This window comes from Heterodontus francisci, chromosome 15 (assembly GCF_036365525.1).
Source record: "Heterodontus francisci isolate sHetFra1 chromosome 15, sHetFra1.hap1, whole genome shotgun sequence".
NCBI lineage: Eukaryota > Metazoa > Chordata > Chondrichthyes > Heterodontiformes > Heterodontidae > Heterodontus > Heterodontus francisci.
In genome coordinates this window covers 34,875,224-34,900,819 of record NC_090385.1, presented here as the reverse complement: position 1 = coordinate 34,900,819, position 25,596 = coordinate 34,875,224, and the positions used below count along the sequence as shown (strand labels likewise).

Here is a 25,596-nt window from a genome sequence, read left to right as displayed (position 1 = left end):
TGTGTTTAAAAATAAAACCCTATTACAATAAGACGAGGTGAAGACAGCAAAAGACCCCTATACACATTTTTCACCTGGTTGTAACAGAAATTTGGGTGCTAGCGTCCGGAATTTTACCAACAGACAAACGAGTGAAATTGGAACTGGGAAGCCAAATTGTTCCCAATAAAAAAAGAGTAAAAAATCAATACAGATTTTCTTGTGGTTGTGTGTGATTGTATACTAACATGTCTGTAACTGAAGCGAGTAGCTCTCCAAGCCATGTTGAAGTAACTTGGGATAAGTTAAAAGCACTGTCTGTGGAGGAGTTGAGAAAAATGGCTGAGCAGTGTGGGATCACTGTATGTTGAAAGGCTAGGAAGTCTCAACTCCTAAGGCTAGTAGCCAACAATTTTTCCCTTGAATCTGAAGAAGCAGAAGCAATGTTAGAAACATAATACGGCTGGGTATTGTTAGCAAAGATACAATTAGAACAAAGGAAACTTGAATTTGAGGAAAGAGAGAGGCCAAAAGAGCAGGCCTTCCAGAAGGAATGAGAAGAGAAACGAGAGCCTTCCAAAAGGAACGTGAAGAGAATGAAAGACAAGAAAGAGAAAGAGAAAGACAGTAGAAGGAACGAGAGAGAGAGGGGAGAGAGAGAAAAAGAATATTCCAGAAATAATTCGAAGAGGGAGAGCTGAAGCAGCTTGATTTAACCAGGGGGCGACAGAGTAACCCCAATGAAAGCATGGCCAATATGGAAGAGCATAATTCAGGGCTGAATACAAGATTTCTAAAACACGCTCAATTAATTCCAAAATTCAATGAGGAAGACGTGGAAGAATTTTTTGTGTCTTTTGAGAAACTAGCAAGGCAGCTAAAATGGCCAGCTGAGACCTGGTCCCTTTAATACAAAGCAAACTAACTGTAAAAGCCATGAAGTTTATTCCTTGATGCCAGATGAGAGTTCATCAAATTATGAGCTGAACAAAAATGCTATCCTCAGGTCATATGAATTAGTACCCGAAGCCTATCGCCAAAAGTTTAGAACCCTTAAAAAGCAAGCCAATCAAACTTATCTTGTGTTTGAATGAAGTAAGCAGCTGGCTTTTGACCAGTGGCTGAGGGCTTTAAAATACAGCTCAGCTATGAGACTCTCAGAGAAGTAATCTTGTTAGAAGAATTTAAAAACTCTCTCCCATTCTCAATAAAGACCCATGTAGAGGAGCAACAGGTTCAGGGAGCCCAGCAAGCAGCAGATGGGTTTGCTTTAATTCATTTATAAGTCAGTTTCCCCAGGGAGAACCTTTCTTAATCACCCCCACAAATCCGAAAAGGACAAAGGGCAGGAACGTAATAGGAGCCCAGGCAATCCTGGAAGAGAAAGGAAAGCAGGAGACACATGGGGACCTCCTCCAGTCAAAAAAGAAGCTGCTGTGACCAAGAGTGAGACCTGGAGACCTGTTGCATTGTAATAAGGCAGGGCACTTAAAAGCTGACTGCTGGAAACTAAAGGGGAAACCAGTAATGTTAATCAGGGCACACCCGCTCAGTGCAGACAGGACCCTGATGGAAAACACAGAACAAACTGTGGTTTTAACTGCAGTAAGAGTGCACCCCAGGAAGCCTAGCCAGTGTAGGAAAAGTTAATAGGATTCCTGAAGGCTATCAGGGTTTTGTATTTGAAGGGGAAAGTAACCTCAAATCCCTCGAGTGGGGCAAGCAAGCCCATAGTAATTCTCAGGGACACAGGGATCACTAGATCCCTTTTACTGGGAAAAGGCCTGACCTTTCCCCCAGAGAGTGCAGTGAACACCAAAATGGTGGTGAATGGTATTGGAGGGCAGTGTATGCCTATACCTGTACACCAGGTGCAACCTAGTTTCAGGACCAGTGACTGTAGGGATTGTCTCTAGTTTGCCTGTGGACAAGGTTGACCTGCTCCTAGGTAACAGTCTGGCTGGGGTGAAGGTGGCAGCCCCCCAGTAGTGAAAGAAAGGCCGCAGGAGGTCAGAGAGACAGGGCAGTGGCAGGAGACAGTCCCTGCAGAGTCCCTGAATGTGTAGTGGGTCAGGCCCTGATCAAACTAGCTCCCCCAGAGGAGACTGCATTAGCACTGCAGGCAAATGACCATGAGGTCTGCCTGTCTGAGACTTTCTTTGGAAAGTTTTTTTTTTATTTAGAGATACAGCACTGAAACAGGCCCTTTGGCCCACTGTCTGTGCTGACCAACAACCACCCATTTATACTAATCCCACATTAATCCCATATTCCCTATCACATTCCCACCATTCTCCTACCACCTATCTACACTAGGGGCAATTTACAATGGCCAATTTACCTATCAACCTGCAAGTCTTTGGCTGTGCGAGGAAACCAGAGCACCAGGTGGAAATCCACACGGTTACAGGGAGAACTTGCAAACTCCACACAGGCAGTACCCAGAACTGAACCTGGGTCGCTGGAACTGTGAGGCTGTGGTGCGTGCCACTGTGCCAGTGGTTAGGAGACCCAGGGAATAAATTAAATGGATTTTCCCTAGGTGAGGCTCAGCGAGCCGACCCAGTATTGCCAGAATTAGCACAGGCTGCCCAGTCTGAAAATGAAGCAGAGGGAGTTGTTGATTGCTACTATTTACAGGATGAGGTACTGATGAGGAAATGGAGTTCTCCTCACAGACCTGAGAGCAAGGAATGGACAGTAGTTCACCAGTTAGTGGTGCTGCAGATGTACTGGGGAGAAATATTAAGATGTGCCCACGAGACTACAGTGACTGTACATGCCGGTATACAAAAAAATACAGCCTGCATAAGACAGCGGTTTAACTGGCCAAAACTCCACAAAGATGTGGTGGAGTACTGCAGGAGTTGCCACATGTGCCAGGTTGAGGGGAAACCCTCACCTACAGTGAAACCTGCACTCCTAAGTCCACCGGTGTTAGAAGGACTCTCCAGCAGAAGGCTGGTGAGCTGTAAGGGGCCCCCACTGAAAACAAAAGGTGACAGGCAGGCACACGCTGGCAAAAAGTAAGAAAGATAAGGGGAAAAAGTGACCAAGAGGGCAGGTCAAAGGAAGTCCGGGAATAATCCCGGATGAAAATCCCTACTGTCTGGTTAACCAATCCCGAAAAATGTGAAAGGTTGGACCCACATCCTCCTATGTCAATGCAGAACCTAGAAGCATCCCACCAGAGTTGCTAACAGCATTTACAGGAACCTGCAGAGACAAAGAGAGACCTCTAGGGGGCAGAGAAACCGTGAGGGTGATGCCTCACCCAGTCAAAGTGTCACAGGAGAGTGAGTGCAGCCAAGTCTGCAAAATACCTACAGGTAGGAGTGTCCCAGAGAACAAAGGGGAGAGTAACAAAGACTCCTCCCCCACAGTCACAGGAAAAGGGAACCACCCATCCCCTGACGTCAAAAGTCTTTGCATGATTCAGAGAATTCGGGATAGACCCACCCACTACCAGCTCTCCTCAAAAAAGGGGGAAATTAAAACAGGCCTGGCACCCAGAAAAGACCATTTTAATAGGCTTTGGGATTGGTGAATGAGTGGAAATGAATGAGAGAAATGCATGGTTTTTCTTTCTGTATCTTACATTTCTCTCAAACTCTGATGAAATGTGCTGTTTTTCTTCAAATCACATTTCATTCCCCTGGGTGTGGAGATGTCAGGCAAGCACCCCCCCCCCCCCCCCTCCGCCCCCCTCCCCACCACCACCACATGCCAAGACTGAGGCACACATTATTTCACCACATGAACATTAAAACTTAAAATTGCAAGCTCCTGACTGGAAAGACATTTACATAGTAACAGATAGTGTTGGACCAAGGGACAAAGGACCCTGTCCTGACCCATTCAACAAACAATGGACTTTTGATTACCAGACGTTGAAGGTGGGGGAGCCATCATTCCAGGTTGACTGCTAAGATAGCAGAATCCACAAACACAGAAGAAGTGGTCAGACTAGTTTTAGTCACATGACTAGCTGGCTGTTGGAATTTGAACTTCCAACAAGGATTTGAAATCAGGAAGCCGTGTGCTCCCGGTTGGAACTGTACCTCCTTTCCAGTCCTGCCTGCCTCCATCTCTTTCCCATGGACCTGAATCTTGTGAAAACATGTGAACGTCGAAGAGAGAAAATTCTCCTCCATGAACAAGGTTTAAGAAGAACACTGGGCCCCAACGAACAGCAAGACTACCTACAATCAAGTGAGCTCGAAGCACAGTAAACAAGAAACTCTTCTGATATTGCCTCAAACACCTCTCTACTATATTTTCCTCTCCTCTTTTCTGTCCTTATTTGCATGTGTGTATCATGTGTGCAAATCTCAAGAAGCAGTAAATACAAGTTACCAAATGGACCCCATGTGCCTATTGCATGAATATGCAATGTAAAAAGTTGCTACAGCTTAAAAAAAAAAGGTTTCCTTGAAAGGAACAAGATGTGTTACACATCATTATGTGGTGTCTTGAGTAAGGCTAGTGTTATGAATTCAGGTCTACTCCAGATAGCTACTCGGTTCAATATGACAGTCACTTGCATAAGCGGTCTGGTTGCTCGCTTTTCTACAGATATTGACTCCCTTTGCCTGGTATCTGTCAGCACAGAAGTGGAACAATAAAAACTTGTGAAGGTTATTTGTCCCTAGTACCTTTTCTGTTACTTCCACATCTTTTGCAGCCATTCTGCTTTTACTGACTTTCTGGCCCCTGCCTCTGCCTACATTGTTTCCCTTGTCCAGCATCACCTCGATTTTAAAATTCTCATCCTTGTTTTCAAATCTCCTCATGCCCTCGGCCCTCCCTATTTCTATAACCTCCTCCAGCCTACAACCCTCTGAGATCTCTGCACTTCTTTAGTTCTGGCCTCTTCCATCACCTCGAATTTAATTGCTCCACCATTGGTGGCTGGGCCTTCTGCTACCTAGGCACGAAGCTCTGTAATTCCCTCCCTTCTGAATTTTGGCAATACAACAACAACTTGCATTTATTTGATGCCTTCAACATAGTGAAACGTCCAAAGACGTGTTATCAAGCAAAATTTGACACTGAGCTACATACAACGATATTAGGACAGGTGACCCAAAACCTGGTCAATGCAGTAAGTTTTAAGGAGCATTTTAGAGGAGGAGAGACAGACAGAGAGGTTTAGGGAGGGAATTGCAAAGCTTAAGGCTGGAACTTGAAAAGAGGTTGAGGTCAGGATAAGAAGACGGGTGGGCCCACAATTTGGTGCTGCCGGCCGCATGCTGGTTCCCCGCCACAATCCCAACCTCGAGCCATTTTGAAGCCAGCTTGGGGTTGGATCAGCGGCCCACCAGGAAGTAGTGAGTGGCCAATTTAGGTTAATTATAAATGATTAAGGGGCCTATTAAGGTCCTGTTCCGCGCTGAGATTTCCAGTCAGCAATGCAGGCAGCCCTTAGTGGCCTGGACCACGTCCAAGCCAATGTGGTGGGCTCAGGGCATGAAGTGAAAGGTGGGGTAATGATGGATCAGGCAAGGGACCCTCCTCCCCACCACCCCCATACCCGTAATGGCTGCTGGCAATCCCCTGGAGGATCATGGCCAGGCAACTATGGCATGTTAGATAATAAAATAAACTTACCTGCCCTTGTCCCTTGCTGTCTGCATCCTCACATGGGCAGCTCCCACCTCAAACGGTAGGGCTGTTGATCCCTGAGTGCTGGAGGGCCTCTGGGAACCCGCCCACCGTCTTTGATTGGATGGCGAATTGGTTCCCTGACATTTAATTGGCTGAAGCTTTAAAAATCGCGGTGGGTATGTGTAAAGCATGCCGTGTGGGGTCGGGTCCTGGAACTAGCCCCCATTTCCAGTTCCTGATTAAAAATTCGGCCCTAAGCCTCTGAACCTAATCAAGCAAAGTATTACATTATATCAGTGTTACCATTTGAATACATAAATGTGCAAAGATTCTGCTTACATCCCCATCATGAAATTGATCTCAGGATTGTTTCGCTTTTGATATTGGGTTGCTAAATAAAGATCCTGTGCTACGAATTCAAATTCTTGAAACTTCACAGTAACATTATTTTGAAGTGATTTACATCAGAATCAATATGTGTCGTCGTGTCTTATGATTAGCAATTTTTATATAAGCCACTGCTATTGAGAGCAGAAAGCAAATTGTCATTAAGGTCCTAACTGAAATAAATCTGGGCATCATATTCCAGTTTCTAGTGGCCTTGAGCCCACAGCCGAAAGTGCCCCTAATTGGGCACTAAATTGACAAACTCACTCAGAGAGGCTGGTGTGCAAAATGGAAAATGACACATTGATGCATTAGGATTGCTCTTCTGAGATGTAACTAAGTCACATTGTTAGGAGAGAGTAGCTGCAACTTTACCTTGCATCTAACTGTGCTGTAACTGAAATGTGAGTGATACGCAATGACTGTGAGAGCTAAAAATTAGTTTCCTCCATTTTCAGGCACATGGGTCATCATTTGTTATCTGCCCGCACCCAATATGTTGAGGCCGGCAGCACTCAAACTTCGAGCTGCCTTCTGTTGGCCAGGGGCTGTAAGAAACACAGAATCAGTTACAAACTGCTGGGATTGTTTGACCCGTAGTAACCTGGAGCTAGGACACTGGCCTGTGCTGGTAAAAACCAGTTTGAACTAGTTACTTTATGAGACAAGACAAAGGATTGATCATAGGAAAAGGGCCTTATTTGAACACGGTGTGATACCGGGGTCTTTGGGCCTGGGCCAATTAAGAGAAGATGTGAACGAGGTGAGCAAGCTTAAGCCAACCGGAAAGAGACAGCTCAGATTTGGAGAGATAAGCAACAGGATAAGAAGAGAGCTTTTTGGGCATAGAGCCAGCAAAAACTCCAGAGATCAACCATCGTGGAAGCGGAAGACCCTGCGTGAGCGACGCGGCGACGACGTAGAAGAGAGAGAGAGAACGGAACGCCTGGCCAGCGTTAACTCTCCCTTTTTCGGGTAATATCCTTTGTATTCTGTGACTAGGTCAGGGAAAGGTCAGAGGAACCTAGTGGGTGCGCTTATGAATTCTAGCTAGTTTTGTTATTAACTGTATAACTCAGTTGGAGTTGTATGCTTTTGTCTAACTAAGTGTATAAGCCTTATTCTTACATTATTTATTTTATTTATTTAGAGATACAGCACTGAAACAGGCCCTTCGGCCCACCGAGTCTGTGCCGACCATCAACCACCCATGTTATACTAATCCTACACTAATTCCATATTCCTACCACATCCCCACCTGTCCCTATATTTCCCTACCACCTACTTATACTAGGGGCAATTTATAATGTACATTGTACAACAACGTGAATAAAGTAAATTGATAGTTAAAGAAAGGACTGAGTTCCTCCTCTTTGTACTAAGCCATTAACTGTAGCTGTGGATTAAGCTGGAGGGTGGCTCTCTTGAAACCTGATATCCCAAACACTCAGCCTGAGCCTGAATTAAGAGGACTTCAGTCTCACGTGACGGCCAGGAATAAAGGGGATAAGGGGGAGTTGACTCTGCGCCACGGTTTACTCTTCTAACTTGCATGCTTGTAGAGTTCAGCCGAGCATGACACGCACTGCTTGCTGGCTAAATGCACAGCGGGGGTCCTAGCAGCATGCATGCCTAGCACGTGTTCCAGCTAGCCTGCCCCTCTTAAAGGGGAACTGCACTCACTATAAAGAAGCAACTGCAAGTTGAAGCTAAATAATTGGAGCATGAGGGGATATAGAGAGGGCTCCCAGGTTCAGGGATGCTGGAGGCCCTAGTGATGGAAGTCAACAGGAGGAGAGAGGCCATGTTTTCGCAGAGGGGGATGGATGCAGGATGCCTCAAGGAACACCCTCCAAAGCGAATGGAGCAGGTGGCAAGGGAGATCAACTCCCGGAGTCCAGCTCCGAGGAGCTGCCAGCAGTGTCTCAAGAAGTTTAATGACCTCTAGCGGGTGGTCAAGTTCAGTGAATGCCTCTTCATATGACATTTCATACCCATGACACCACCAACTTTTCACATTGCTCAATACAACACAGCCCCATCACTCACCCATCAGCAATCTCTAACAGTCAGGACTTAGACCCAACGTTCAGATGCTCCATCTCATGCTCACACACCTTCCAATGATGTCAGCCTCACACCCACTTCTTGCAAACTCCACACATCTCCAGCTATTCAGCTGTGGCAGGCATATCACTGAAACACAATGCAACATAATCACTCACATTCTTCCTCGCTTTTGCTGGACAAGGTGGCACACAATAGAAGGGAGCAGAGCAGAACAGGCAGGGGAACAAGGAAGCCTGCATCTCCTCCGCCCTCCAGAGAGGAGGTGGTCCTCCACATCATGGGACCAGTTGCCATAGAGTCCATTGCATTCAGTGTCCCCAAGCACATTGAGCATAACAGTATGTCACGTCCTTAGGCCTCTTCTCACTCGCAGCTCGTCCTCATCCTGCTATATGGTGTTAAGTGCAAGCAGCTGATGGTGTGATCATAGACCTGTTGCTTTCCATTCCAAACTCCTTCCCTCATACCAACCCTCTCCTTCTGATTTTCTGCTTTCAGATACCAAGAACTGCCACCTGCCCAGCCATAGCAGCCTCAGCAGGAAGGGTGAGAGCAACACCACACTAATAATGAAGAGGCACCATCACTTGATCTCATACTTACAGCCACCAGCTCAAAAACGGGCACCGCGTGAACTTTAGAGAGTAGTATAGAGTCATGATCTGCACGTGGTGAGTCACTGGGCCTGGTTGGGCTGCAGCCAGGCCAGGGGGAGAGGATAGCTAATGTGCCAGCTCACCAGAGGGCAAGTCGCTGACATGTTCTGCAAAGTCCTGAGATAAGAACTTCGATGGCACAGCATTGAGGAGAATTCTGATGAGCATGTAGAGCAAGATACTTGGTGCATTGACAGGCCAGCCAAACAACCTCTTGTCACCATCAAGGAGCATAGAGGAGTCTGACTCCACTATGCTCCAACGTGGCACAGGGCATCACGCAGATCTTGGAACCCATCCTTTCCAGCATGGAAGTGGTGGTCAACTCCCTGACAGCACTTAGAGACCAAGCTGTGATGCTGCAGCTGATGGCCACTGTCTCAGCTTCCACTGCAGCATAGGTGAAAACCATCCAATGTCTAGATTTTAAGGAGCCCTCGACATCGGGATCCGTGGTGGGAAGGGCCTGAAGGTGGCTCCGGATGAGGCGCGCCAATGACCCCGATGCTGGCAGGGACTGGCCCGATCCTCCCGGCAGTGGCGAGGCTCTGTGGTGGCCCCCCCACCGCTGGGTGCCGGGACCACAATCAAAATATTCAAATTAATAAAATTAATACGTTTACATATACTCACCCGCGATCTTGAGAGCTTGCCATGATCTTCGGCATGGCAGCTGGCACTCCCGCACCTTTGGATCCCCGTCCAAGGATATGAGGCGTGACACTGGTGGGGAGGAGGTACGTTTATTAGTGCAGGGAGTGGAGGGCGGAATCAAAGAAACGTCATGGGTGTAGGGGATGGTGGGATGGGCTGCACTTCAAACTTTGTGCAGTTGAGGGAAGGTCAGATGTTACAGTTAAGTGTTTGGATTGGAAGGGCAAATAGTTAATGTCATTGTTATTGGGGGGTAGGAGAGGGGCAAAAGAAATGTATTCATTTAATTTTATTGAATGTGTCTTTAAATATTTAAATTTCCCGGCAGGGCTGGCTGTCCTTTAAAAATGGCAGCGGGGGGTGCGCGGGCAACCCCAGCTATTTAAATGAGCCACCGTGCTTGAGATTGCGGCGGCTCTTTGGCATGCAGCCCATGCGGGCGGGACGCCATTTTTTGAGCTCGCTGCCAAGATCAGTGGCGAATTCATAGAATCCAGCCCAATGTCTCAGTGCTGTAGTGGAAGTTCAGATAATGGTAATGCTTTCCATGAAGACTTTAAAGCCAGACTTTCAAACATGCATGTCTTATTAACACAGCACCCATTTTGTATCTATTTTCACCCTTTCACCAAAATAACACCCAATCTATCCAAACTAAAATCAGTATCAAGTAATTCAGATGACAATTGTGAAATCTGATGAAGAGTCAATCCTGTGGAGCAATCAATGTTCACCGAGGCTTCTATTAAACCAGCGTGATCAAAATCCATGGCTCCCAGACAAGTCTGGAAGCTTTAAACATGGGCGTACATGCTAAGCAACCTACACATTCTGGACAAGCACAGGAGTAAACCCGCCACGATCTTCCAACCTGCTTGCCTGGTGACCAATAACAAATATAAATGGTGAGAAATGCAGCCAAGACAGGCCATTTGGCCCAACTGGCCCATTCTAGTGTTTATGCTCCACATGAAGCTCTTCCCAATACAATCAATACTATTCGCCTCAAATATTCCTTGCTCCACATTCTAACTCCTCTTAGGGTAAAGGAGTTTCTTCTGAATTCCTTACTGGATTTACTGGTGATAGAATTATATTCATGGCTCCTAGTTTTGAACTGCCCCACAAGTGGAAACATCTTCCACATCTACCTTATCAAACCCCTTATATTTTTTAAATTTGTTTTTATAAGCTAACCTATAATTTCTCTTTCAAATGCTCACTAACCTGTTGGAGGAGGTAATGGAGAAAGCGAGGAGAGAAGGAGAAGAGAGCCAAAAAGAGAGAGAAGAGGAAGAGAAGAGGCAATAAAGGGAAGTGAGAGAAACAAATCAGAGGAGAGAAAATGGCTTGGGAGGAAAAAGAGCAAGAGAAACCGAATAAACGACAGGGATAAAAGAAAGCAGTAACATGAGGGGAGTGTAATAGTGGTAAAAAAGAGAGGAAAGAGAAGAGAAAGGGGAAACAGTGAAGCAGAGGGAGAGAAGAGTGAACAGGTAAGACAAATAAGGAGAGGGACAGAAGTGAAGAAAAAGAGGAGAGGGAGAGAGAGGAGAGGACAAGACAAAGGTGAAAAGAGAGAAGAGAGAGAGGTGGAAAACGGAGAGAAAAAGAAGAACAAGGAAAGGGGAAAGGAACAGAAGTAGAGAGTAAAAAGTGAAGAGAAAAGGGAGAACTGAGAGGAAAGAGAAAGAGAGATGCAGATGAAGGGGAAAGGAAGAAAAGAGGGCAGCAGGAGATGGGAGAGAAAAAGAGATAGAGTGAAGAGGAAGGAGAGAAGACAGAGAGTGAGAGAGAGAAAGAAATATAGCAGCAGGATATATGCAGGCATTTTATTTGTGATCAGAGGGCCTACACTGTAAATAGATGAAAACTATAGAAAAATGAACAATTTTTTTCTGGTGCTTTGTAGCTGTTCTACCACCACCTGATAGTAGTTCTCCAAGCCCTCCATCCCCTTCTCCGAAAGCAGGAAGATCTCCCAAATAACAGAAGTTCCCCCCCACAACAGATGGAAATTCCTCACGAGGTAACAGATTACAGTAGCCCTTGTGGAAAGGGATGCACACGGGATGGGGAGTGGGGGTGGGACATTGTTGCAAACACACCTATGGCATCATTGCACTCTTAAGGCATTCAGAATCCTGGTGGAAAATTGTTGACGGTTCTCTCGTTTCAGGTGTTGTCCCTTTCTCCTTTAAATCTGCTATCATCGCCCCTCTCCTCAAAAAAGCAACCTTCGACCCCATCATCCTTGTAAACTGCTGCCCCATTTCCAACCTCCCTTTCCTCTCCAAAGTCCTTGAACATGTTGGCATCTCTCAAATCCGTGTCCATCTTTCCCAGATCTCCATGTTTGAATCCCTCCAATCAGATTTCAGCCCCCACCACAGTACCGAAACAGCCTTATCAAAATCACAAATTACATCCTTTGTAACTGTAACAAAGATAAATTATCCCTCCTCATCCTTCTCGACCTGTCTGCACAGTTGACCACACCATCCTTCTCCAACGCCTCTCCACTGTCATCCAGCTGGGTGGGACTGCTCTCAGCTGGTCCCATTCTTGTCAATCTAATTGTAGCCAGAGTATCATTTGCAATAACTTCTCTTCCTGCTCCTGCACAGTTTCCTATGGTGTCCCCCAAGGATCTATTGTTGGCCCCCTTATATTTCTCATCTACATACTGCCTCTCGGCGACATCATCCAAAAGCACGGCATTAGTTTTCACATGTACGTTGATGACTCCCAGCTCTACCACACCATCACCTCTCTTGACTCCTCTACTGTTGTTAAATTATCAGACTTTCCTCCAATTAAATACTGGGAAGACTGAAGCCATTGTTTTAGCTCTCTGCTCCAAACTCTGTTCCCTAGCGATCGACTTCATCCCTCTTCCGGGCAACAGCCTGAAACTTGAGGTCACCTAAAACACTGCTACCCATGTTCTAACTTGCACCAAGTCCTGTTCACTTATCACCCCTGTGCTCGCTGACCTACATTGGCTCCCAGTCAAGCAACGTCTTCATTTTAAAATTCTCTTTCTTCTTTTCAAATCCCTCCACGGCCTCACCCATCCCTTTCTCTGTAGTCCCCTCCAGACCCACATCCCTCCATGATATCTACACTCATCCAATGCTGGCCTCTTAAGCTTCCCGATTTTAGTCGCTCCGCCATTGGTGGCTGCGCCTTCAGTTGCCTAGGCCCTAAGCTCTAGAGTTCCCTCCCTACACTTCTGCACTTCTCTACCTCACGTTCCTCCATTATGACACTCCTTAAAACCTACCTCTTTGACCAAGCTCTTGGTCATCTGACCTAATATCTTCTTATGTAGCTCAGTGTCATATCTTGTTTTTTATAATGCTCCTGTGAAGTGGCTTGGGATGTTTTATTACTTTAAAGTAATACACATACTTTAAAGTAATCCACATTGTTGGGTAGATGCTAGTGTTGGAGCTGTACTGCAACAGCTTGGCTAGGGGCACGGCTAGTTCTGGAGCACATGTCTTCGGTATTACAGCTGGGATGTTGTCAGGGTCCATAGACTTTGCTGTATCCAGTACCTTCAGCTGTTTCTTGATATCATGTGGAGTGAATCAAATTGGCTGAAGACTGGCATTTGTGATGCTGGGGACCACAGGAGGAAGCCAAGATGGATCATCAACTAGGCACTTCTGGCTGAAGTTCGTTCCAAATGCTTCAGCCTTGTCCTTTGCAATGACATGCTGGGCTCCTCCATCATTGAGGGTGGGGATGTATGTGGGGCCTCCTCCTCCAGTTAGTTGTTTAATTGTCCACCATCATTCATGACTGGATGTGGCAATGCTGCAGAACTTTGAACTGATCTGTTGGCTGTGGGATCGCTTAGCTCTGTCTATAGCATATTGTTTTCTCTGTTTAGCATGAATATAGTCCTGTGTTGTAGCTTCAGCAGGTTGGCATCTAATTCCTGGTGCTGCTTCTGGCATACTCTCCTACACTCCTCATTGAACCAGGGCTGGTCCCCTAGCTTGATGGTAGTGGCAGAGTGAGGGATATGCCAGGCCATGAGGTTACAGATTGTGGTTGAAGACAATTCTGCTGCTGCTGATAGCACACGGCCCAGTTTTGAGCTGCTAGATCTATTCCGAATCCTTGATATGTTTGAATTACTGGGCAGTGATCAAGTGCAGCTCAGGGGAGCAGAGGCGAATTGATGAGTAGTAAGTGATGAGGATTGGAACCAGGGATTTTTCTGGTTTCTGTGGCCCAATATCACAACAGGCTGTTCATTTATTAATTGAGCTATTGAGGGAGGGGAAAAAATACAGTATCTTGTTTGGAGCTGTGTGCCTTGTGTAACGCACACTAAATGAAGAGTGTACTCAGATGGGCAAGTTGCAGGACACATTCTGCCCTTTGTTAACTTATAGACAGGCCTGTGCTAACCTTTGTTAGATCAACTGTGTTTTCAACAAAAACAACAACTTATATCCATCATCTGCAAGGCATAAGTCAGGATTGTGATGGAATACTCCCCACTTGCCTGCATGATTGCAGCTCCAACAACACTCAACAACAACAACACCATCAAGGACAGAACAGGTATGCCCTGTCCACAAAAAGCAGAACAAATCCAATCCAGCCAATTACTGCCCCATCAGTCTACTCTGAATCATCAGCAAAGTAATGGAAGGTGTCATCGACAGGGCTATCAAGAGGCACTTACACAGCAATAACCTGCTCACTGATGCTAAGTTTGGGTTCCGCCAGGGCCATTTGGCTCTTGACCTCATTACAGCCTTCATCCAAACATGGGCAAAAGATATGAATTCCAGAGGTGAGGGTGACTGTCCTTGACATCGATATTTGACCAAGTGTGGCATCAAGGGCCCCTCGAAAAATTGAAGTCAATGGGAATCAGAGGGAAAACTATCCACTGGTTTCAATCAAACCTAGCACAAAGGAAATTCAATCATCTCAGCTCCAGGACATCACTGCAGGAGTTTCTCAAGGCAGTGTCTGGACCCAACCATCTTCAGCTGCTTCATCAATGACCTTGCCTCCATTGTAAGGTCAGAAGTGGGGATGTTCACTGATGATTTGACAGTGTTCAGTACCATTTGCAACTCTTCAGGTACTGAAACTGTTCGTCCCCATATGCAACAAGACCTGGACAACATTCAGGCTTAGGCTGATAAGTGGCAAGTAACATTTGCACCACACAAGTACCAAGCAAGAACCATCTTCAACAAGAGAGAATTTAACCATCTCCCCTTGATGTTCAATGGCATTATCATTGCTGAATTCCCCACGATCAACACCCTGGGCGTTACCAATGACCAGAAACCTAGCTGGACCAGCCATATAATACTGTGGCTACAAGAGCAGCAGAGGCTAGGAATTCTGCGGTGGGTAACTCACCTCCTGACTCCCTAAAAACTGTCCATCATTTGCAAGGCATAAGTCAGGATTGTGATGGAATACTCCCCACTTGCCTACATGAGTGCAGCTCCAACAACATTCAACAACAACAACACCATCAAGGACTTGATCGACACCTCATCCACCAACTTAAATATTGACTCCCTCCACCACCAATTCACAAGTGGCATCAATGTGGCACCATTTACAAGCAACACTGCATCAACTCAACAAGGCTCCTTCAACAGCTCGTTCTAAGCCTGCGACCTCTGCCACCTAGAAGGACACGGGCAGCAGATGCATGGGAACACCACCACCTGCAGGTTCCCCTCCAGGCCACACACCATCCTGACTTGGAACTATATTGCCATTCCATCAGTGAATCACATTATCACAGAATTGTTACAGCACAGAAGGAGACCATTCGCCCCGTCCTGTCTGCGCTGGTTCTCCGAAAGAGCAATTTAACTAGTATCACTCCCTCGCCTTCTCCCCATAGTCCTGCAAATTCTTTCTTTTCAGATAACAATCCAATTCCCTCTTGAATGCCTCGACAACACTCTCAGGCAGTGTATTCCAGGTCCTAACCAAATGCCGTGTGAAAAAGATTTTCCTCGTGTTGCCATTGCTTCTTTTGCCAATTATCTTAAATCTGTGCCTTCTTGTTCTCAATCCTTCTCCCAATGGCAATAGTTTTTTCTTATCTACCCTGTCCAGACCCCTCATGATTTTGAATACCTCTATCAAATCTGTCAACCTTCTCTTCTCCAAGGAAAACAATCCTAACTTCTCCAATCTATCCACGTAACTGAAGTTGCTCATCCCTGGAACCATTCTTGTGAATATTTTTTGAACATCTCCAATGCCTTCACATCTTTCCTAAAGTGTGGCGCCCAGAACTGGACACAATACTCCAGCTGAAGCCAAACCAATTTTCTATACAAGTTTAACATAACTTCCTTGCTTTTCATAGAGTCATAGAGTTTTACAGCACAGAAACAGGCCCTTCAGCCCAACGAGCCTATGCCGACCATGAAGCACCTGACGTAACTAATCCCATTTCCCTGCACTTGGCCCGTAGCCTTGTATATTATGGCATTTCAAGTGCTCATCTAAATATTTCTTGAATGTCGTAAGTGTTCCTGCCTCTACCACTCCTTCAGGCAGTGTGTTCCAGATTCCAACCACCCTCTGGCTGTAAAAATTCCTCCTCAACTCCCCTCTAAACTTCCTGCCCCTTACCTTAAATCTATGCCCCCTAGTTATTAATTTTGTACCTTTCTCCAATGCCAGTGAATATTTGCATACCTGCAGCTAAGGTTACAAAGCCCGTGTCTTGTTTTCATATGTACGGGCTGTTCTTGAGTTGTTTGCTTTTGAAAGGGCTGTGTTAGCTTTCCTGAAGCTGTTGCTTTCCACTCTATGCCTTTATTAAAGAAGCCTAGGGTGCTGTATACTCTATTAACTGCATGCTAAACCTGTCCTGCCACCTTCAATAATTTATGTACATATACCCCCAGGCCCCTTTGCTTCTGCACCCAGTTCCTCAGCTCGAGCCAAATAAATTCTGTTCTTGACCCCTCTGGGATATCCTCTCTCTCCAGCACTGCAATGTTCTCCTTAATAAAAACTGTCACCCCTCCCACTTTCCTTCCTTTCCTATCTTTCCTCAAAACCTTGTATCCAGGAATATTTAGCACCCAGTCTTGCCCTTCTTTGAGCCAGGTAAACATCATACTTCCAAACGGCTATCTGTGCCTGCAGCTCACCAACCTGATATGCCACACTCGTGCATTCACATAAATGCACAGCAACCTTAATTTAGACTTAATTACTTTCCCTCTTACTCTGATCCCACCTAATACTTTACTATTTCCTACTCCAGTGCAATCTGTCTCTCCTAATTCTTTGTGTACCTTGGTTTTCCTTTTATTATCTCCTGGTTCCCACGCCCCTGCCACGTTAGTTTAAAACCTCCCCAATAGTGCTAGCAAATCTCCCAGCAAGGAAATTTGTCCCAGCTCTGTTCAGGTGCAACCGGTCCAGCCTGTACAGGTCCCATCTCCTCCAGAACTGCACCCAGTGTCCCAGGTTTCTAAAGCCCTTCCTCCTGCATGATCTTTCCAACTATGCATTCATTTGCTCAATCCTCCTATTTCTATACTCACTTGCGCGTGGTACTGGGAGTAATCCGGAGATTACTATTTTTGAGGTCCTGCTTGCTAATTTCTTACCTAAATCCCTAAACTCTGACTGCAGGACCACATCCCTCTTCCTACCTATAGCATTGGTACCAATGTGGACTATGGCCACTAGCTGTTCACCAGACCCCCCCTCCCCACCCCCCTACCCCCACCCGCGTACTCTGCAGCCATTCAGTGACAGCCTTGACCCTGGCAGCAGGGAGACAACACACCATCCTGGACTCACGTCTGCAGCCACAGAAATGCCTGTCTATTCCCCTAACTCTTGAATCTCCCATCACTATTGCTCTACCATTCTTCTTCGTGCCTCCCTGTGCAGCTGAGTCAACCATGGTGCCATGGACTTGACTCTGGCTGCACTCCTCACATGAACCATCACATTCCTCAGTGTTCAGTTGGAAAGTGAGATGCACTCAGGGGCTCCTGCACTATGCTGCCTCTTACTTCTTGACTGCCTGGCGGTCACCCATTCCCTCGCTCCCTGCGTACTCTTAAGCTGCGGGGTGACCACATCTATAAATGTGCTATCCACAAAGCTCTCAATCTCCGGATGTGCAACAGTGACGTCAGCTGTTGTTCAAGCTCCAAAACCCAGAGCTCGAGCTTCTGCAACTGACGACACTTCCTACACTTATGGTTATCCAAAACATGTGAAGCTTCCTGGAGTTCCCACATAGCACAGGATATGTACTCCAGAGGTCAGCGCAGCCCTGCCATTTCTCTATCTATTAGATAATAAACCTTGCAGCTACTAATAAACCTTACTACTATGAATAAATACACAAGTTTCAAAAGAGAAAAGAGGGGAAAGAAAGTTTAAAAAAGAGAAAAAAATATTCACCAACCAATTATTTACCTGCTTCCCAGTGACCCCACACTTGATTTTCTTTAGAACGCTGTTAGTCAGCTCTGAACCCATACACTATCTCGCTCTTTTCTAGTCCGCTGCTCTGGCTCTGCTCCTTCACAGGCCTGCTCTTTTCTAATCCACTGCTGTAGCTATAAATTTATTGCAATACCTGTATCTCCCAATACAAGTTAAATTACTGCCTCCTTTTGCAGAGAGAGAAAACAACTTAAAACTCACCAACCACTCACCTGCCTGCTCATCTTGTTAATGCATCCAGGCTTCAGCTCTCACGTCTCGCTGCTGGTCTCCGGCTCCCTTTCTCGGACCACTCCTTTTTTTGTAAAATGTCAGAGCAGCACCTCCTTCCCTCATTGCACCGAATTCCCACACATACCAAATTCCCAAGCTCCCACTCTGTCCTGAGCTACACTCAGTCATGAACAGCTATCTTTGTGCTTGCTTACTTCACAATCCTGGAACTCCCTCCTAACATACCAACATTTGAATTAGGAGCAGGAGTAGGCCACTCGGCCCTTTGAGCCTGCTCCGTCATTCAATATGTTCATGGCTGAACTGATTAATCCACATTTCCACCTACACCCGATAACCGTCCACCCCCTTGCTTATCAAGAATCTATCTACCTCTGCCTTAGAAATATTCAAAGACTCTGCTTCCACCGCCTTTTAAGGAAGAGAATTCCAAAGACTCACGACCGTCTGAGAGAAAAAACTTCTCATCTCTGTCTTAAATGAGCGACCCCTTATTTTTAAACAGTGACCCCTATTTCTAGATTCTCCCACAAGGGGAAGCATCCTTTCCACATCCACTCTGTCAAGACGCCTCAGGATCTTATATGTTTCAATCAAGTCGCCTCTTACTTTTCTAAATTCCAGCAGATACAAGCCTAGCCTGTCCAATCTTTCCTCGTAAGACAGCCCTCCCATTCCAGGTAATAGTCTAGTAAACCTTCTCCAGACTGCTTCCAACGCATTTTCATCCTTCCTTAAATAAGGAGACTAGTACTGTACACAGTACTCCTGATGTGATGATTAGATTAGATTAGATTAGATTAGATTAGATTAGATTAGAGATACAGCACTGAAACAGGCCCTTCGGCCCACCGAGTCTGTGCCGAACATCAACCACCCATTCATACTAATCCTACACTAATCCCATATGCCTACCAAACATCCCCACCTGTCCTTATATTTCCCTACCACCTACCTATACTAGTGACAATTTATAATGGCCAATTTACCTATCAACCTGCAAGTCTTTTGGCTTGTGGGAGGAAACCGGAGCACCCGGAGAAAACCCACGCAGACACAGGGAGAACTTGCAAACTCCACACAGGCAGTACCCGGAATCGAACCCGGGTCCCTGGAGCTGTGAGGCTGCGGTGCTAACCACTGCGCCACTGTGCCGCCCCAATTGATCTCGTCAATGCCCTGTATGGCTGAAGCATAACCTTCCTACTTTTGTATTCAATTCCCCTTGTGGTAAACGATAACATTCGATTAGCTTTCCTAATTACATGCTGTACCTGCATACTAACCTTTTGCAATTCATGCACTAGGACACCCAGATCCCTCTGCATCTCAGGGCTCTGCAATCTCTCACCATTTAGATAATATGCTTCTTTTTTATTCTTCTTGGCAATGTGGACAATTTCACACTTCCCCACATTATACACCATTTGCCAGGTCTTTGCCCACTCACTTAACCTATCTATATCCCTTTGTAGTCCCCTTATGTCCTCTTCACAAGTTACTTTCCTACCTATCTTTGTGTCATCAGCAAATTTAGCAACCAAACCTTCAGTCCCTTCATCCAAGTCATTTATATAAATTGTAAAAAGCTGAGGCCCCAGCAGAGATCCCTGTGGCACACCACTCTTGCCAACCAGAAAATGACCCATTCTGGTTCCTGTTTCCTGTTAGCTAACCAATCTTCTATCCATGTCAATATGTTACCTCCTACAACATGAGCTTTTATTTTGTGCAATAATCTTTGACTTGGCACCTTATCGAGTGCCTTCTTGAAATCTAAGTACAATACATCCACCGGTTCCCCTTTATTCACAGCACATGTAACTCCCTCAAAGAACTCCAATAAATTGGTTAAACATGATTTCCCTTTCACAAAACCATGTTGACTCTGCCTGATAACCTTGAATATTTCTAAATGCCCTGCTATAACGTCTTTAATGATAGCTTCTAACAGCACTGGAGATGCACCTACACCACATGGGACAGCAGCAATTCAAGAAGGTGGCTCACTACCACCTTCTGAATGGCAATTAGGGTAGAGCAATCGATGATGGTCTTGTCAGCAATGCCCAGATCTCATGTAGGAATGGGAAAAAAACACATACTGTTCCTGTGCTGGGGCTATGAATCTATATGGAATACAATCTCGCTTTAGCTGCAAAGTGCAGGAGCATTCCTAAAGTTTTTTTTTTCATTCATGGGATGTGTGCATCACAGGCCAGGCCAGCATTTATTGCCCATCCCTAATTGCCCTTGAACTGAGTGGCTTACTAGGCCATTTCGAGGGCATGTAAGAGTCATGTAAGCTGTGGATCTGGAGTCACATATAGGCCAGACCAGGTAAGGACAGCAGATTTCCTTCCCTAAAGGACATTAGTGAACCAGATGGGTTTTTACAACAATTGACAATGGTTTCATGGCCATCGACTAGCTTTTTTAAATTCCAGATATATCAATTGAATTCAAATTCCACCTTCTACTGTGGTGGGATTCGAACCCATGTCCCAAAGCAATGCCTGGGTCTCTGGGTTACTAGTCCAGTGACAATACCAGTACGCCACCACCTCCCTTGTATTATACATACTCTTTGTATGGCTTGGTAGTGCATAAATCTTTCCATCCCAGGTAGCCAGCCATGTCAAGATGGATTTTTGAATAAAAAAACTTTTCATCGGGGAGCTTCTGATATAATGCTGTTTTAAAACAAAATAAATCTAGTTGTTCTACCTATATCATTCAATGCTAAATTATTAGCAAGGCTAACAACAATATAACATAGGATAACAATATAAAATGACTTAAGGAATTTCTTCAGGATATCACCTTCAGAACATTATTTGGCTGAAAAAATTTAAATTACATCCCTCGAATAGTCTAATTCTCCAACCTGATCCTGACATCTTCTAGCATCTACTTGCTGTAAACCAGTCTCCCAAAACTCCAAAACCCGTTCAGTCAATCATCTAGGCAATAAATCCATAAGCATTTTCATATTTTGGAAATTTTTGAATAGTTACCTCAGCAATTGATTGTGAATCGCTATAAAAAACATTCTACATGACCACCCACTTATGACTTCCTCATGTGAGTATTATTCAGTTGCGCTCACACACTTTATTATCATACCCACCCATTATCGATGTGGTCAATGCTCTAAGAATTGGGAGAGATCTATAAAGCTATAATGGTCCCAAAGATATCCTCACCGTGCTTCCTTAAAAATTATCAAATTCAAATCACAGTTTTTACACAAGAGTACAAGAAATAGGAGCAGGAGCATACCATATGGCCCATCAATATGATTATGGCTGATCTTAGGCTTCAATTCCAATATTTTGCCTGCTCACCATATCCCTTGATTCCCTGAGAGACCAAAAATCTGTCTATCCCAGCCTTAAATGTATTCAACAGTGGAGCATTCACAACCCTCTGGGTAGAGAAATCCAAAGATTCACAACCCTTTGATTGAAGTAATTTATCCTCATCTCAGTCCTAAATGATCAGCCCCTTATCCTGAGAATGTACTCCCATGTTTTAGATTCTTCGACCAGCAGAAACAATCTCTCAGTGTCTACCCTATCCAGCCCCTCTCATTCTTCTAAACACCAGAGAATATAGGTCCAATTTACTCAGCCTCTCATCTTAGGGCAACCCCCTCATCCCAGGGACCAGTTTTGTGAACCTCTGCTGTACCCCCTCCAATGCAAGTATATCCTTTCTTAAATGTGGAGACCAAAACTGCACACAGTACTCCAGGTATGGTCTCACCAAAACCCCTGTACAATTGCATCAAGACTTTGAAGGATTGAATTCCCAAATGTCTGTTCCTGGTACACAGCTTCAACCACTAGGAGCACTTATCAGTAAATCACAGGCATGCGCCATAATAATAACCATCAGTTAATATTCAGGGTAGCTCAGTTAACCTCAGTTTCTCTGAAAAGTAAGTTTTTTTGGATTATTTATAAAATTGGTAACATTGTACAAATGATTTAACTACTTTCCTGGACAATTGGCGCTGGCTACGTCCTGTCTCCCGCAGAAGTCTTGCAAAATTCATCACATTGAAAACATAGAAAGGCAAAACTGACCACATTTTTGCTAAAATCATCAATTAAATGATTTTTCCCACCTTTTGGAGTTTATTTCTGACTGACTCCTTCTGCTCAGCGCTGCAGTTCACTGACTGAGGAGTACTTCTTGTATAGCCAATGAAAGTGTTGGAAAACTAGTGTGCAATACAATTGGCCGGCAATAATAAGGCCACATGGCGACAGGAATCTGGACAATTATAATTTAAGTCTGTTCAAGCAAATTAGAACTGACTGCCATTTAATAGTTTTAAAGCTAATTTTAAAATCAGACTTCTGACAATCAAGTTCACATCAGCTTCCTGGGAACTGTAAACCCATTAGAATTTCAAGTATCATTGATCCTGAGTAACTGTTTCTAATGGGTTTAATGATCTTATTATTGATTCAGTCCCAGGGACATATTGTACAATTTGTATTCAGTAACGATTTATTCATCATTAAATGTTTAATTTGAGTTTTGTATGTGCTTACCTGGTATTGGGAGACATTATTTTATTCATACCTTTTCAAGTAAGAGTGCTCAAATTCCAATGAGGTGCTCTGTTGCTAGTTGACGCTTTTATCCCCCTGAGTTTCTTCTCTTTGTCCCTGAATTCACTGTCGTGCTAGCTGTTCCATTGTTGCTGACAGCCCTCCAGTAGCTTGCAGAAGTGCAGTTCTTCATTGACTGTGAATGTCAGTGGGCTATTCAATGATGGAAGGATCACAGCCAAGCCTGATTCCATCCTCCTCCAACACCACATATGCACATTTCCTAGCAGGAGTGACTGGATAGTGACTAATATCAGGAACCACACATAATTTTTTCCACCTACCCCCCAGCCCCAACTGAGCATGAAGCAGAAATCTGGGACCTTCTGATCTGTATGTCTCAATTTACACACTTACTTTACTAACTAAACCATTGTCACCCACCCCATGAATCTTCATAATGTATGTATTCAACCATATTGGGCCCATTCAAACTTAGCTAACATGAAGTATCTCACCTTTGATGGGAGATGGAAATAGTGCCTGTGCGGGCATCAGCTGAGGATAAAATTATGACTGGCTCTAGTGTGAAGCAGCCTGCCAACACTGACTGTCAAAACCCACATGTGGTTTAGAGGGCAATGTGCCCTAGCTGGTGCATATGGAATTATATTCCAGCAAGTGGCATCAGGAGAGGAGGGGAAAAAAATTGGAGAAAGTTTTTTTATAAAGAACAGCAGAAACACCTTGATAATGACCGGAATTTCCCGCATTTACAGATATTACACCGAAACTGGCATTAGTTTCTTTACTCATCTTGTCAAAGGGCCAGAATTTCCTATAGACCTTATTTTGCATACACTAGACATAGAAACCAGCATAAAAGTGCAAAAACAACAGCACCAATGGAGCTAATGGAGAGTGTAATGCTGTTTTCTGTCATGGCACCTCTCCGTCAGGGCCTCTTGCCTCTGCTGCTCCTCTTCAATTATTATTCAGAATACAGATATGCTAATTGGGAAGGCCATTCCATTTCTTAGTTCTTCTAAAAATATGGTGAAAGGGTGGGGGAAATCCAAAAACATTCAGGTGCACTATGAATTGCAGCATGTTGTTAAGTGTAGTGCAGCTTTCAGTAAAAAAAATTCAATGATGAAAATGGCTATTAAGCACCAGAATTCTCAGTTATGCTGGGTTATGATGCACCTGGATTTTTGGAGGTAAATCTACGGCAGCACATTACTAGTCAAAGTGCAGGAAACTCATGTTAGCTGCTCCTTTGCGTGGGTGGGTGGGCGGGACTTTGTAAATGGTGGCAGAAGATTTTAATCCACATTTCACATAAAGGCCGTTCAAGAAATTCTGGCCAGAGTCATTAAACAATCAAGGAAAATTGCATGTACTTATGTTTTATCGTAAAAGCTGCAAAAATCTGTTACATGCAAGTTTCCTCAGAAAAACAGTGTAAGGCCAATTTCCTGTTAGTGTCAGCATGCAAAATTTGAGTCTAAAATTTTGGGGAAAAAACAAAAGAAATAGGGAAAGAACATTAAAATACTCAGTACTTTGTTTTGAAAAAAATACAGATGGCAAGACTGACCATTTAGCTGTATGAACTGTGGCTAAATAAATACAAGTATATATTTAATTTATTGACAGTTTTCAAATGTACCCTACATTTTCACTTCTTCACTAATAACTATTTACCTATTACCACATGGTTACTTCCAAGCCATTACATTTGCAATTTCAATTCAATATAAAGCAAGCAGTTGCCTCTGGTTTATGTGCCAGTGAGAAAGAATAAACCTTCATTGATTTGATCAATATGCATTCAGTTACACAAAACTCATCTATTACACAATATCTACACTAATGGCCAACATTCGTGTTTAGATTTGATGCCATTCAAAAAAGTTACAGCTGTTTTCTAAATTAGTTTTTATGTATTCCTTCCCAATTTTCTGGACCCTGCATAAACCAAGACAAAAGGGAAAAATCTATTATTCTGTATGCCAAATGATTGCTCTGATTCCAAATCTCTGCTTATATAATGTCTTGCATGATCTACCTCTGTAAACATATTCTGGATCCTACTGGTTAGATATAAGCTCAAAATATCAATGCAGTTACTTATAGTCAACCCATATCTTCAGCAAGATCAGTCAGGAAATTCTACCCAGGCTTAGGAAACCTTCCAATTTTCAAGTACTGTAGTCAGCGGATCACAACCAGAGTGCACCCAGGCTAGAGAGAACAAAACCTGCCGGAGTTCCTGCTCCTGGTAACCATCCCGCGATACACGTATCAGGGTTGGATATGGCTGTGCTGCACTTCATGGTAAAATAGTCTGCCAACACTTGTTGCATAGGAGCACACATGAAATCTGTGTCCCCGGTAATTGACCTCTCAGCTAGGGGCAACAGGTCCTTCCTTGCTTTTTGCAGCGGCGACAGGGAGAGTGAGGTGGCAGCTGGGTAAGTGAGTTTACAACTTATATAAACTTACCTTTTTGTTTTGGCAGTTCCCTTTTGCAGCAGCGACAGGGAGAGCGAGGTGGCAGCTGGGTAAGTAAGTCCTATATATTTGGGCAGCGGCTGAACCCGAGACACTACAACTGTAGTGTCTCCCACCCGCCCTCCTCCTCGAACCAAAAAAAAAGGACTCGGTGGTGTGCAGATAAGGTAAGGCTTTTTTTATTTTTTATTTTCGTGTGATTGGTAAAAACTTTTCGTTCCTTTTTCATTTATCTAAGTTAAGATTAAGTTAAGCTTAAGATTAAAAATGGCAGGAGATCTCAGACCCGTGTTATGCTCCTCTTGCTCAATGTGGGAACTCAGGGACACGGCTGATGTCCCTGACTCCTTCACGTGCTGGAAGTGTGTCCAGCTGCAGCTCTTGTTAGACCGCATGACGGCTCTGGAGCTGCGGATGGACTCACCTTGGAGCAT

General features: G+C 44.6%; 1 long non-coding RNA gene across 2 annotated transcripts in view; it reads left to right on the top strand.

Moving 5' to 3' along the window:
- LOC137377866 (uncharacterized) overlaps positions 1 to 25,312 on the top strand; it is a 38,962-nt gene extending 13,650 nt beyond the window's left edge. For both annotated transcript variants that reach the window (XR_010976501.1, XR_010976500.1), the window contains 2 exons: positions 8,542 to 8,589; positions 25,170 to 25,312. This is a non-coding gene — a long non-coding RNA (uncharacterized lncRNA). The remainder of the gene's footprint in view (positions 1 to 8,541; positions 8,590 to 25,169) is intronic.
- The last annotated feature ends 284 nt before the right edge of the window (positions 25,313 to 25,596 follow it).